The sequence below is a fragment of the Rhinopithecus bieti genome, unplaced genomic scaffold (genome assembly GCF_001698545.2).
Source record: "Rhinopithecus bieti isolate Rb0 unplaced genomic scaffold, ASM169854v2 scaffold_15676, whole genome shotgun sequence".
Lineage (NCBI taxonomy): Eukaryota > Metazoa > Chordata > Mammalia > Primates > Cercopithecidae > Rhinopithecus > Rhinopithecus bieti.
In genome coordinates, this window is record NW_016809194.1 from 472,665 (window position 1) to 487,599 (window position 14,935).

General features: G+C 42.8%; 1 protein-coding gene across 1 annotated transcript in view; it reads right to left on the minus strand.

Moving 5' to 3' along the window:
• PLEKHF2 (pleckstrin homology and FYVE domain containing 2) overlaps positions 1-547 on the minus strand; it is a 25,691-nt gene extending 25,144 nt beyond the window's left edge. Inside the window, exon 1 of the mRNA XM_017888822.1 lies at positions 243-547. The gene's annotated coding sequence lies outside the window, so the exon portion shown is untranslated. The remainder of the gene's footprint in view (positions 1-242) is intronic.
• Between the last annotated feature and the right edge of the window lie 14,388 nt (positions 548-14,935).

The following is a 14,935-nucleotide window of genomic DNA, read 5'->3' on the forward strand; positions in this document are numbered from 1 at the left end:
ACCGGGCTGGCAGGACGGCGGCGGCGACTGGCCCGCGGGCCGGCCCCGGCGCGAGGGGAGCGGCTGGGAGCGCCCCGTTTCTCACAGACCCCAACATGGCGTCGGCCGCCACCGCCCGCGACGACAACACCTCCCGGCGCCGCGACGGCTCCGGGACCGCGGGAGGAAGCGCCCGGAAAGTTTCACGTCTCCCCTCCCGGCCCGCCAGGAGCCGGCGGACCACCCACTTGGGCTTCACCTACCCCGACGGCCGCAGGCGGCGGCGGCAGCGAAGGCGAAGGTCCGATCCTCCTCGTCGCGGACGCAGGGCGCGGACTCTGCCGGTTCCCCGCCCGGGCCTTCCAGGGTGTGTGCGGTCCGCAGCCCCACTCAGCCGGCGCGATCCAGACGCGGTGGGCGGGCCGGACTCCAGCGCAGCCTCTCGCAGGTGACTCCCCCCGCCCCTCCAGTCGAACCCGACAACGGCCGCCTGGGCTGGCCTCTCCCCTGCGCGCGCACGGGCGCGCCCCCGCCCACACTCCGGACGCGAGCGCGCGGTCACGAGCACACCCACACCGCTCGCTCCCCGCCCTTTCTTGCCAGTTCCTTCGCCCCACCCCTCGCGCCCCTCGCGACGCGCTCTAGGGGCGGGGCCTTTGGCGGAGGCCACACCCACCCAGGCCTGCCGCGGGCGGAGCTTGTGCGTATGTGATGTCTGGACGCGCTCCCGCGACGCGTTGAGGTGCACGTGGGGCGCCTTACCTGACTTTCCTGACTCCGACCAGCCCTTAGAAAGTATTGCTCAACTGTCTACCAAGTTCTTAGGGAGAGTGGAAGAATAGAAGGAAGACACCTCCCCACCCACAGCAGGCCTCCCCAGGGAACTGAAGAACGAGAAAGGCAGGCTTTGGATTTAGATGCCCAAAGGCGTCGGTACTGGCATTTGCTGCTCCCATTTAGCACAGCAATCCTTCCCGTCACACTTTCCCTTTGCTTTACCTAAAATCCCTCCTCTTGAAACCTAGGGAACTGCGGCGACACACACATACCCCACGTGCTCCACCCAGCCCTTTCTTTTAAATGCATACTTTAGAATTCTGGTCTTTCCAAAACTTTGACGACACAAAACCCCATCAGCCTACTTCACATACCTAGAAACTGTAATTATAGCATAGTATATAAGGTTAAATGTGCCCTAATTAATCTGATAGCTAATTGCTCTGGTGGTTGCGTGGAGAGGTAACGAAGTTGCTTAGGGTAGACCAGGGATGGGGGCGAGGTGGGGAGAACAGCATACTTATTTTAAACAAAGTGTGTGTGGTGTGTAAGAGAAAATTGAGTTTTGGTAAATTTTATATTTCTTATTCATCTATTATTTCAGTAAGTTGTTTTAACCTGCGTTTGATTGCTGTTGAATTAGAGTCACTACCAGCCAAGCTGCACGTGGATGAGCACCTAGGGAAGAGAGCAGACTTGGGTTCCGCCCTGCTCTTCCACCTGGGATCCTCCTCCTCCAGGCTTGCTGCCTCCCATCCTCCTCTATTTCAATACAGTTTGTCTCTGAAACAAGTCTTTTTTTAATTTAATTAATAATTAGAACAAAATTGTCAAAGATGAACTTTTTCTAAATGGGGAAAGTTGTATGATCACACACACACACAATCTTTCGTGTCTTAGAGTTGTCTCTAGATGAGTACGGAAGTCGCCAGGGCCAGTCGCTTGTCTGTACCATCACTCTACCTCATTCACCTCTACGTGCACAGAATATCTACCAGTGGGGAAAAGGCAGGACTAAATAATGCCTAGAATCCTTTTAAATTTGGAAAGTAGGAATTGCTATGTCTGGTTGTCTAAGGTCAAGCCTAGAGCATTAGTTATCAAATATTTTTGGTCACTCACTCTCATTAGTAAAAATGTTTGCCCTCCTCACTTCTCATGTACTTATTTAGCTCAAATAAAGTGCATAGATAGAAGCCAGAATGACTGTAATCAAACATTGGCTTTGCCTCTAACAACCTTGGCACATCCAAATATGACTTTGGTTTTTTTCACTTGTAAAATGGAGATAATAAAAGTATATATCACAGAGTCATTATGCAGATTAAATGAATTAATATATGTAAATCATATACCTGGCACACAGTGCTTTACAAGTGTGAAATAAAATTATTACATATATAATATACACACTTATATAGTGCTACATAAGTGTGAAATAAAAATTGTTACATATGGCCAGGCATGGTGGCTCACGCCTGTAATCCCAGCATTTTGGGAGGCCGAGGCGAGCAGATCACGAGGTCAGGAGATAGAGACCATCCTGGCAAACACGGTGAAACCCCATCTCTACTAAAAATACACAAAATTAGCCGGGCGTGGTGGTGGGCACCTGTAGTCCCAGCTAACTGGGAGGCTGAGGCAGGAGAACAGATTAAGTAAACCTGGGAGGCGGAGGTGCAGTGATCCTAGATCACACCACTGCACTCCAGCCTGGGCGACAAAGCGAGACTCCATCTCAAAAAATTTTAAAAAATATTAAAAAAAAATTGTTATATATGTAATATACCCAGCTACTCAGGAGGCTGAGGCTGGAGGATCACTTGAGGCCAGGCGTTTGAATCCAGCCTGGGCAGCATAGCAAGACCCTGTCACACATACACACAGAATTATATGTATAATATATGTAGTGTATATTTATATACACACATACACCTATTATAATGTACCTAGTATGTTAGGTACATTAAAAAACAACATACACACACACAAAAAATCAGAAATAATGATTTTAAATATATATGTATATATATATGTATGTTTTCTTTCTGTACTCTTCATAGTCTATGCCCTCTCTGGGCTGTATGCACCCCAATTTGGAGACTGTTGATTTGGATCTGCGCTAACACAGTAGCCACTAGCCACATGTCTTAATTAAATGTAAATTTATTTGTTAAAAATTTAGTTTCTCAGTCACACTGACCACATTTCAAGTGCTTAATAGCCACATGACTATTGGACAATGCACATATGAAATATTTCCATCACTGCAGAAAGTTCTATTGGATAGCACTGACCAAGTTGGAACAAAGCAGGGAACTCAAAGTCACTGAAAGGGAGTAACAGTCACTCCTACTTGACCCTGTAACTGTGGTACCCTGTTCAAGTCAAGTGTTAAGACAGCTCTTTGAGCCTCACATCTCAACTGTAAAATGAAGATAAAATAGGAATTGAATTACTGGCCAGTTCACGTGGCTCACGCCCAGCCCCACCCTCCCGCACCGCCCAGTTTTTTTCTTTTTTCTTTTTTTTTTTTTTTTTTGAGTTCTCACTCTGTTGCCAGACTGGAGTACAAGTGGTTTGTGATCTGCAACCTCCACCTCCCAGGTTCAAGTGATTCTTCTGCCTCAGTCTCCCAAGCAGCTGGGATTACAGGCATGTGCCACCATGCCTGGATATGTTTTGTGTTTTCTTTTTAGTAGAGATGAGTTTTCACCATGTTGGCCAGGCTGGTCTCAAACTCCTGACCACAAGTGATCCACCTGCCTCGGCCTCCCAAAGTGTTGGGATTACAGGTGTAAGCCACCATACCCAGCCTGTAATCCCAGCACTTTGGGAGGTTGAGGCAGGAGGATTGCTTGAAGCCAGGAGTTCAAGACCAGCCTGGGCAACATGGTGAGACTGTGTCTCTACAAAACAATTTTTAAATTAGCTGGGCACTTGGAGTCCCATCTCCTCAGGAGGCTGACATAGAAAGATTCCTTGAGCCCAGAAGATCAAGGCTGCAGTGCAGTGCAGTGAACAATGATCCAGCCACTGCACTCCAGCCTGAATGATGGAAGGACACCCTTTCTCTTAGAAAAAAAAAAAGGAACTTCCTCATAAACTGCTGAATGGAGGAAATAAGATAATGTGTAAAGTGTATGACATACTGCTAAAACATAGAGGAACTTGAAAAGATTAGTAAAAGTTGAGTTTCTATTTCCCCAATTTCTTTTTTTAATTTTTTACATTTGAGAATAAAAGATTGGGTCTTGCTTTGCTGCCCACGCTGGATTCAAACTTCTGGGCTCAAGGGATCCTCCCTCTCAGCCTCTTCAGTAGCTGGGATTACAGGCATGCACCGCCAAGACTGACTAACCTGATTTTTAATCCTGAAAGGCAAAAAAGATCACATTATTGTTCTTGAATCTAATGTGTATTTTGTAAAAGTGAATAGTTAGGTTAACTTTTAATTGAAAACAGAACATTCAAGAAGAGATAGGATGGCAAATACCTGGATTTTAATTACTCCTTGATTTCTTTGTCCCCTCCACCTTTAAAGGCTGGTCTTTTCCCAGTTTTGCCCATCTCAGTAAAACGGCACTGCCATCCACAAACCTGATGAGTCACCATCCTGTCATCCTTTTTCCCATCTCCTCCATCCAATCTCTTTATCTCCAAAATATTGTAGAATCTACCTTCAAAACACTTCATCTCATCTATTCTTCTCTCCTCCTGGCCCCTCCACACAGGAGCCACACAGGATTGTGTCACTCCCTGAAGAAACATTTCCATGGCTCCCCACCAAGGCTGCCATATAGAATTGTACAGTTGTAGTAGAACAACCCTATGGAAGAGTGTGTTCACATTGGAGGCACTGGAAATTTAATATTTATTATTAATATTTTCTGGCAGATTTTAGTGAAGTGATTCATTCTAACAAAATTATCTTACAACAATTTTCCAACAAGATGGACATCTAATTTGCCCAAACATGCCACATAGAATAAGAGAATTTCTCTTTCACTTAGTACAAAATGCCAGCTCATCACCAGGTCCTACAAGGCCCAGCACAATCCAGCCCCTGCCATCCCCTCCAACTTAAAATGATGCTACACTCCACCAACTGCCATTCACATTGAACTTCTGTCATTTCCTAAAATAAATCAAGCTCTTTTCTGCTGTGGGGCTCACTGCCCTGGACACCTCTCTACCCGGATAGACACAACCCCACAGTCTCTGCCCTTCACATAGCTGTGGCTCCTTGTCATGTTTCAGGACTCTGAGAGGCCTTTCCTGGACACTATGTCCGAGAGAGTGCCTCGGTTACTCTCAGTCACAGCCCTTTGCTTGTTTCCCTCCCAAAACTTATAGGTCTCCCTGGAGTCTGAAACCTGCATGAGGCCAGGGACCTCATTGTCCTCTCCCTTCTACCCATAGGTCCCAACAGGAGCATGTGCCAGCTTGTCAGTGATCAACTTGGCATGATTGCCACCCCCTTCTACATTCTCCTCTGCACCTATAGGGAGACAGCCTAGCACTCTATTTTCCAGAGAACTTACCCTAAATGTTTCCAGGTTAAATTGTGCCAGTGGAGACACATATATAAGAATTGAAAGGCAGAAGAAAAGCAGAACCCGTCATTCTCCAGTTGCTATGTTCTGAATGTTTGTGTCCCTCTAAAATTCATGTGCTGAAATATAATCCCCAACGGATTGGTTTTACGAGGTGGGCCTTTGGGATGTGGTTAGTTCATAAAGATAGAGCTCTAGTGAATGGGATTAGTGTCCTTAAAGAAAAGGCCTGAGAGAGCCTGTGTGCCCTTCCACAATGTGAGAACACAGTGAGAAATGTGCCATCTGTAAGGAACAGGCCCTCAGCAGAGACCAGTTCTGGGTCATTGATCTTGGATTTCCCAGTCTCCAGAACTGTGAGCAATACATTTCCATTGTTTATAAATTACCCATTCTAAGACATTTTGTTATAGCAGTCCAAATGGACTAAGATACCAGTATACATTTGAACATGCAGCTCAAATCCTAACGGGTTATTTTCCTGAACTTCTGGAAAAATATTAGATGCAAAAAAAACACAAAAAGGCTGGCATGCTGGCTCACGCCTATAAATCCTACCATTTTGGGAGGCCAAGGTGGGAAGACTGTTTGAGCTCAGGAGTTTGAGACCAGCCTAGGCAACGCAGCAAAACCCAGTGTCCACAACAAATACAAAAATTAGCTGGGTGTGGTGGCACACACCTGTGTTTCCAGCTACTCGGGAAGCTGAGGTGGGAGAATTGCTTGAGCCCAGGAGGTCAGGGCTGCAGTGAGCCATGATTATGCCACTGCACTCCCGCCTGGGTGACAGTGTGAGACCCTGTCTCAAAAAAAAAAAAAGCAAAAAACTGAATATTCTACTTTTTAAAGGGTAGGGGGCTGTATCCTTGAAGGAAAAAAAAAAAGCAATACCTGACCCTAGACTGGACCCTGTACTATAAGAGGAGGGTGCTATAAAGGATGATATCGGGTCAACTGACAAAACTAAACATGAATGGAAAATTAGATAAAAGTGTTGTGTCAAAGTTAAATTTACTGTTCTGGTTATATAAGAGAATATACGTATTCTTAGGATGTATGCACTAGTGTATTTAGGGGTAAATGATGTGTGTATAATTATGTTATATATAACATAATTTAAATATTACATATAAAGGAGAAAACTCACATACATAAAGGATAAAGCAAATGGAGTAAAATGTTAGTGGGTAGATCTGGGTAAAGGGTATGTGAATGTTCCTTATACTATTTCTACTTTTGCAACCTGTCTGTAAGTTTGAAACTATTTCCCAGAAAACAGTTAAAATATATATAAAGCACTAAATAAACTACTCTGAATAATGCAAGACAAACTAGGATAGTTGCCATAAATATTCAGTCTCAAAATGGACCTAAGTGACTGCTATATGATTAAACAGCAATATGTTGTACACTTTTTTCTAATTCCCCAGAGAACAGAAAGCGAATTTACTGTTCTTACAGAAGACAAGATGTTCCCTGGCTATGGAAAAATAACCCATCGTACTCACAGCATCTTTCTAAGCATTTCAATATGCGACATTTGTGGCTTTGCTGCCCACTGTGACCTGCAAACCAGTTTGGCACAACCACATTTGCTGCAAATCCTGGACTGCATGAAGTGGGATCAGATATTATATTCCTTCTAAAATTCATTATGTAAAGAGAATAATCCAACATATAACCTCATCCCCAAATTGCAGCATCACATACTTTTTGCTTTGAAGCAAGAAGACCCTGGGCTTGGAAATACAGTTCTGTGCCTTTTTTTTTTTTTTTTTTTTTTTTTTTTTGAGACAGAGTCTTACTCTTTGCCTAGGCTGGAGTGCAGTGGCAGATATTGGCTCACTGCAACTTCCACCTTCCAGGTTCAAGTCTCCCAAGTAGCTGGGATTATAGGTGCTCTCCACAATGCCCAGCTAATTTATTTTTTGTATTTTTAGTAAAGACGGGGTTTCACCATGTTGGCCAGGCTGGTCTCAAACTCCTGACTTAAGTGATCTGCCTGCCTCGGCCTCCCAAAGTGCTGGGATTACAGGTGTGAGTCACAGTGCCCGGCCAGTTCTGTGCCATCTTATCAAAGACCCTTACAGTCAGCTCTTAGAAAACCATTTAGAAAAGTTTCCCAGTTAAATGACATAGAAAGTTCCTTTAAATATATTGTGGAACCAGGCATGGTGGCTTGTACCTGTGATCCCAGCTACTCAGAAGGTTGGGGTGAAGGATCTCTTGAGCCCGGGAGTTCAAGTGCAGCCTGAGCAACGTAAGAGACTCTGTCTCTAAAATATATACATATTGCAAGACCCTGTCTCTAATATAGATACCTATATTAGATATCTATATTAGATATATATACTATTAGATATTTATAATTATTAGATATATATAATTATATATAATTAGATGTATAGATGTATACATCTAATTATTATTAGATATATACAATTTAGATATATAGATATAGATATCTAAATATATATATAAGATATCTAATATAGATATATAAAATAGCAAAAAAATCCTCTGTGTTCTGCCTATTCACCTCTCCCTTCCCCCAACACCTGGCAACCACTGATCTTTTCACCATCTTGCTATATATATATTATATATAGGGATATATGTATGCTATACATATATCTAATATATAGCACCCCTATATATAGCATATATATAGCATATATGTACACCCCTATATATAGCATATATACCCCACATATAAAGCATATATAGCATATATATACCCCTATATATAAAGCATATATATAGCATATATATCCATATATATATATATAGCAAGACAGTGAAAAGATCAGTGGTTGCCAGATGTTGGGGGAAGGGAGAGGTGAATAGGCAGAGCACAGAGGATTTTTTTTGTTTTTTTTTTTTGAGACGGAGTTCTGCTCTTGTTGCCCAGGCTGGAATGCAATGGCATGAGCTCGGCTCACCGCAACCTCCACCTCCCGGGTTCAAGCGATTCTCTGGCCTCAGCCTCCCAAGTAGCTGGGATTACAGGCATGCCCCACCACGCCTAGCCAATTTTGTGTTTTTAGTAGAGATGGGGTTTCTCCATGTTGGTCAGGCTGGTCTCAAACTCTTGACCTCACGTGATCAGCCTGCCTCGGCCTCCCAAAGTGTTGGGATTACAGGCGTGAGCCACCGTGCCCAGCCGCACAGAGGATTTTTAATAAAACAACTCCATATGATATTGTAATGGTAAACACATACCATCAGACATTTGTCCAAACCCATAGAATGTACACCACTAAGAGTGAACCCTAACATAAACTATGGACTTTAGGTAATATTGACTTGTCAGTGTAGATTCATAGATTGTATGAATAACAACTGTATCACTCTGGTGCAGGATGTTGATAGTAGAGGAGGCTGTGTGTGTTAGGGGTCAGGGGATATAATGGGAACTCTGAACTTTCTGCTCAATATTACTGTGAACATAAAACTGCTCCAAAAATAAAATCCATTCAAAAAAAAAATGCACACGTCTCTTGGAGAGGTTGAAATTTAAACTTGGAGAGTTATTTGAGAAATGTTTCGGCAGGCAATTAAATTCATCTCTTGAAAGATTTATTGTAAATCATTTTCCTTAGGCAACTGCTCTTTTAACCATCTGTCAAGCTATCTCACCTTAGAATCAAAAAGTAATGTTGAGATACTTATCAATATTTTTAAAAATTAAATTTTCTTGGCAGAAATTTGATCTTGATCTTGGGAGTTTTAACATATAAATCTAGTATACATTGCATCCTGTGAATTTTCCCAATAATCAATATAAATTGAGCATTTGCCTTACTGCAAACTAAGTTTATATCTAACAGGGACATCATTTACTTGTCATATTGGAAACTAAGGAACTAGGTTTATAATCACCTCTGTCCTATCAGAAACATAAGGCTTAACACCCTACAATAAAATACATTCTAAGTAAATTAGTAAATTATATGTAAAATATGTAAACTTGAGTATAAAAATCCATATAAAATACACCACTCTATTAATGTTTTTTCTTTGACTAGCATGCTTCTTTTCCTTTTTTCTTCTTTGTATCTAGCCAATCTTCTGTAATAAGTATGTATTGTTTTATTTTTTAGAAAAACACAAGGCACAATCATGGGTACATTTTGGATCCAATTCAAATACTTATACACAAAAATATACAATGGCTGCTTTATTAGTCCATTTTCACGTTGCTGATAAAGACATACCCAAGACTGGGAAGAAAAAGAGGTTTAATTGGACTTACAGTTCCACATGGCTAGGGAGGCCTCAGAATCACGGTGGGAGGCAAAAGGTACTTCTTACATGGCAGCAGCAAGAGAAAATGAGGAAGATGCAAAAGCGTAAACCCCTGATAAAACCATCAGATCTCATTAGACTTATTCACTACCACAAAACAGTATGGGGACCCACCCCCAGGATTCAAACTATCTCCCACTGGGTTTCTCCCACAATACCTGGGAATTCTGGGAGTACAATTCAAGATGATATTTGTGTGGGGACAAAGCCAAACCATATCATTCTGTCCCTGGAACCTCCAAATCTCATGTCTTCACATTTCAAAACCAATCATGCCTTCCCAACACTCCCTCAAAGTCTTAACTCATTTCAGCCTTAACTCAAAAGTCCTCAGTTCTGAGACAAGGCAAGTGCCTTCCACCTATGAGCCTGCAAAATCAAAAGCAAGCTAGTTACTTCCTAGATACAATGGGGGTACAATGTTGGGTAAATCTGTTCCAAATGGGAGAAATTGGCCAAAACAAAGGGGTTACAAAGCCCATGCAAGTCTGAAACCCAGCAGGGCAGTTTAAAGCTTCAAAATGATCTCCTTTGACTCCAGGTCTCACATTCAGGTCATGCTGATGCAAAAGGTGGGTTCCCATAGTCTTTGGCAGCTCCACCCCTGTGGCTTTGCAGGGTAAGCTTCCCTCCTGGCTGCTTTCAGGTGCTGGTATTGAGTGTCTATGGCTTTTCCAGGTGCATGGTACAAGCTGCCAGTGGATCTACCATCCTGGGGTCTGCAGAATGGTGGGCCCCTTCTCAGAGCTCCACTAGGGAGTGCCCCAGTGGGGACTCTGTGTCAGGCTCCAATCCCACATTTCCCTTCTGCACTGCCCTAGCAGAGGTTTTCCTTGAGGGCCCCTCCCCTGCAGCAAACTTCTGCCTGGGTATCCAAGCATTTCCATACTCCTCTGAAATCTAGGTGGAGGTTCCCAAATCTCAATTCTTGACTTCTGTGCACACACAGACTCAACACCACATGGAAGCTGCCACAGCCTGGGGCTTCACTCTCTGAAGCCACAGCCCAAGCTCTACATTGGCCCCTTTCAGTCATGGCTGGAGTGGCTGAAACACAGGGCACCAAGTCCCTAGGCTGCACACAGCATGGGGACCCTGGGCCTGGCCCATGAAACCACTTTTTCCTCCTTGGCCTCTGGGCCTGTGATGGGAGGGGCTGCTGTGAAGGTCTCTGACATGGCCTGGAGATATTTTCCCTATGGTCTTGGGAATTAACATTAGGCTTCTTGCTACTTATGCAAATTTCTGCAGCCAGCTTGAATTTTTCCTAAAAAAATGGGTTTTTCTTTTCTACTGCAGCATCAGGCTGCAAATTTTCTGAACTTTTATGCTCTGTTTCCCTTATAAAACTGAATGCCTTTTATAGTATCGAAATCACCTCTTGTGTGCTTTGCTACTTAGAAATTTCTTCCACCAGACACACCAAATCATCCCTCTCAAGTTCGAAGTTCCACAGATCTCTAGGGCAGGGGCAAAATGCCACCAGTCTCTTTGCTAAAACATAACAAGAGTCACCTTTGCTCCAGTTCCCAGCAAGTTTGTCATCTCCATCTGAGGCCACCTCAGCCTGGACCTTACTGTTCATATCATTATCAGCATTTTGGGCAAAGCCATTCAACAAGTTTCTAGGAAGTTCCAAACTTTCCCACATTTTCCTGTCGTCTTCTGAGCCCTCCAAACTGTTCCAACCCTCTGTCACCCACTTCCAAAGTCGCTTGCACATTTTTGGTATCTTTTCAGCAATGCTCCACTCTACTGGTACCAATTTAGTGTATTAGTCCGTTTTCCTACTGCTGATAAAGACACACCCGAGACTGGGAAGAAAAAGAGGTTTCATTGGACTTACCATTCCACATGGCTGGGGAGGCCTCAGAATCACAGTGGGAGGCAAAAAGCACTTCTTATATGGCAACGGCAAGAGAAAATGAGAAGGAAGCAAAAGCGAAACCCCTGATAAACCCATCAGATCTTATGAGACTTATTGACTATGAGATCTTATGAGACTTACTGACTATCAAGAGAATAGCACAGGAAAGACCGGCCCCCGTGATTCAGTTACCTCCCCCTGGGTCCCTCCCACAACACATGGGAATCCTGGGAGATACAATTCAAGTTGAGATTTGGGTGGGAACACAGCCACACCATACCAGCTGCTTTCTTACATAGAAAATTTCTAAATTATTGGAACATTACCTCCCCTGCCATTAGAGGAAAAATACACAGCAAATGCTGTATTCCTCAACATTAAATCCCATAAATGGCAAAACATTAACCTCAAAAAGCAGTTATTTAACAAGCTTATGTCCTATGAAACTAGCTCAAAATAAGCATAAAATCTGCAAAGTTAGAACACTGTATTAGGTTTTTAAAAATTGGTGCCAGATTAAACAAAATTCAACAGAAACCTTAAATTCAAACGTTGCCAAGTGAATCTATTTAAAAAGCAAGCCGGGCTGGGTGCGGTGGCTCATGCCTGTAATCCCAGCACTTTGGGAGGCCGGGGTGGGCAAATCAGGAGGTCAGGAGATCAAGACCGTCCTGGCCAACATGGTGAAACCCCGTCTCTACTGAAAACACAAAAATTAGCTTGGCGTGGCGTCACATGCCTGTAATCCCAGCTACTCGGGAGGCTGAGGCAGGAGAATCACTTGAACCCAGGAGGTAGAGGTTGCAGTAAGCCGAGATCGTGCCACTGCACTCCAGCCTGGTGACAGAGCTACACTCCATCTCAAAAATAATAATAATAATTCAAAATGAATTATTATTCTGATTCTGTAAGTTTTTAGTTGGCTAACTTTGTGTAAGTGGCTTAATTGCTCTGCACCTCAATTTCTTTCTTTCTTTTCTTTTTTTTTTTTTTTCAGCCTCCCAAAGTGCTGGGATTACAGGCGTGAGCCACCATGCCCGGCCTGCACCTCAATATCTTTATTTGTAAAATTTATAAAATGAGGAAAACAATCCCTATCCCCTAGGATTATAAAGATTAGTGATAATATTAAGTAAAACACACAGCATGGCACCTAGCAAATAGATGCTCAATAAACAGAGGATGTGTTGGCAATAGTTGTAGTAGCAAATGTTGCTGCTCTTGAAATTACTAAGAAAATATAAATTTTTACCACTCATGTGGAAAGGCAGGAAGTGGTATATTAATCCTTGACATGTCTGATTCACAGGTCCCTGGCCAATTCTTGCAAAGGTTTTTCCACCATCTTTGTGCCTCTTCAATGACTTTATATTCCTGAAATTGAGAACACAAAAGGGCTGTTCACAAACAGGACAAATACCATGTGAACACACTGTCATTCAGTTGCAGCCACCCAGTCCCACTCCTCACCTGGTCTCCCTTTGACTGTATGAAGCTATTTCCTACACTCATCTCCAGCCCTGACTTCTACCCAGATTCACCCACATGTTTCTCCACTCCTTAGCTCAAGTTCAGCCACCAGGCCTGGTGGGCACCAAGACAGACAGGCATGGCTGGATAGAGGGGAAAGTGGCTGGACCAAGAGTGCCTCAGAGAAGGGTCTGTGCTCCTTGCAGAGCAGTTTCCCCATTCTCCCTCAACTGGGCCGCAGCACACAAAATCACCATTGCATTATGACTCATACATAAGGCAAGTCATCTTTTAGGAAAGGAAACCAAAATTTGGAAATGAAACTAAGGGCAAGGCAGCCCAGAAACAGGGAACAAAGGCAAGAGGCAGAGAGGCTCATAGCCAGAGACCACAGCACTTGGTGCAAAGATCTGCTTCTAAAATGAGGGCCAAAATTCCTAAGTGTTAGAGAGGAAATTTTGATCTGGAAAACACTAAATTAAATAGCTTTCTGATGGCGATGCAAAGTTATGAATGACCTCTTCCCACTATGCAACACTTTCTCCGTTTACTGAACTTTTCTCCTGTTGTTTCTCTCCTGTATCGTCTCCAGCATATCTTCACCTTATTCTCGCCTTGTCTCTGCTTTCCTACAAGAAAAGTCCTGACACACATTCAACTTTCCCAGAAATGGAGTACTGTGGATATAAAGAGAAATAAAAATACGTTCATCATGGATTTGAAGACCAAAATTATCATGGAAATCTTCCACTGGGGGATAAGGTTGGAGTGGAAAGAAAATATAGAGTGAACTCATCTTGTTTATTTGTATATCAATTCCTTCATTTATTTACAAATATCTATTGCCTGCTATGAACTAAGTATTGTTCCTAAAGTTGGGGATGGCCTGGGGTAGGGCAGGTAGAAGAAACAGACAGAGTCCCTGTCTTCATGGAGCTCATATTCTAGCAAGGAGAAAAAAGACTCCTTTTTTGTGGTGAGTACAATAAAGGAAATAAAGATGATAGGCAGCATGATGTCACAGGAATCAAGAATCATTTGACATACTTAGTTTGAAACATCTATTAGTTATCTCACATAGCAATATCAAGTCTAGAGTAAGGAGAGAGATCAGGACTGAAAATACAAATTTGACCATTGTCTACGAAGAGATGGGGAATGAGAGTAGAGTTAAGGGTGCTTGCAAGAAAATTTTAAGAATAAAATCTTTCAAAATCAAAGATACAAAGATGAACGAATATAATCTGTCTGTTATGAACTGAATGTTTGTGTCACCCCCAAATTCATGTTAGAATCCTAACCCCCAAAGTGATAGAATTAGGAGTTTGAGCCTTTGAGAGTTAATGAGGTCATGAGAATGGAGTCCTCATGGATGGGACTAGCGCCCTTAATAAAAGGACCCCAGAGAATTCTCTCAGCCTCTTTCCACGATGGGAGGATACAAGAGGCAGGCAGTATACAACTCTCACCAGAACCCAACTATGCTGGCACCCTGATTTGAGACTTCCAACTTCCAAAAGTGTAAAAATATATTTCTGTTGTTGATAAGCCACCCAGTTTATGGTATTTTGTTATAGGAGCCCAAACTAAGAAACTATTATAAGAAATGGTGCTTTATGCTCAAAGACGTTTATTGCAGTATTCTAATATCATTAATAAGTGGGAAACACTAAACGTCTGTTTGAGAGCAGTCGAATACTTTGTCACAATGAAATATTATTCAATAATTCAAAGTCTTTACTAAGACTTCTTGATAGAAAAGGGATACATTTATATTCTAATGCTAAGTGATAAAAACTATAAACCTATCTATATAGCATGATAACAATATATTTAAAATATGTATAAAAAAAGAACAGGACAGCTACTTGAAAGGCTGAGTCAGAAGAATCACTTGAACCCGGGAGGCAGAGGTTGCAGTGAGCCGAGATTGTGCCACTGCACTCTGAACAGGCGACAGAGAAAGACTCCATCGCAA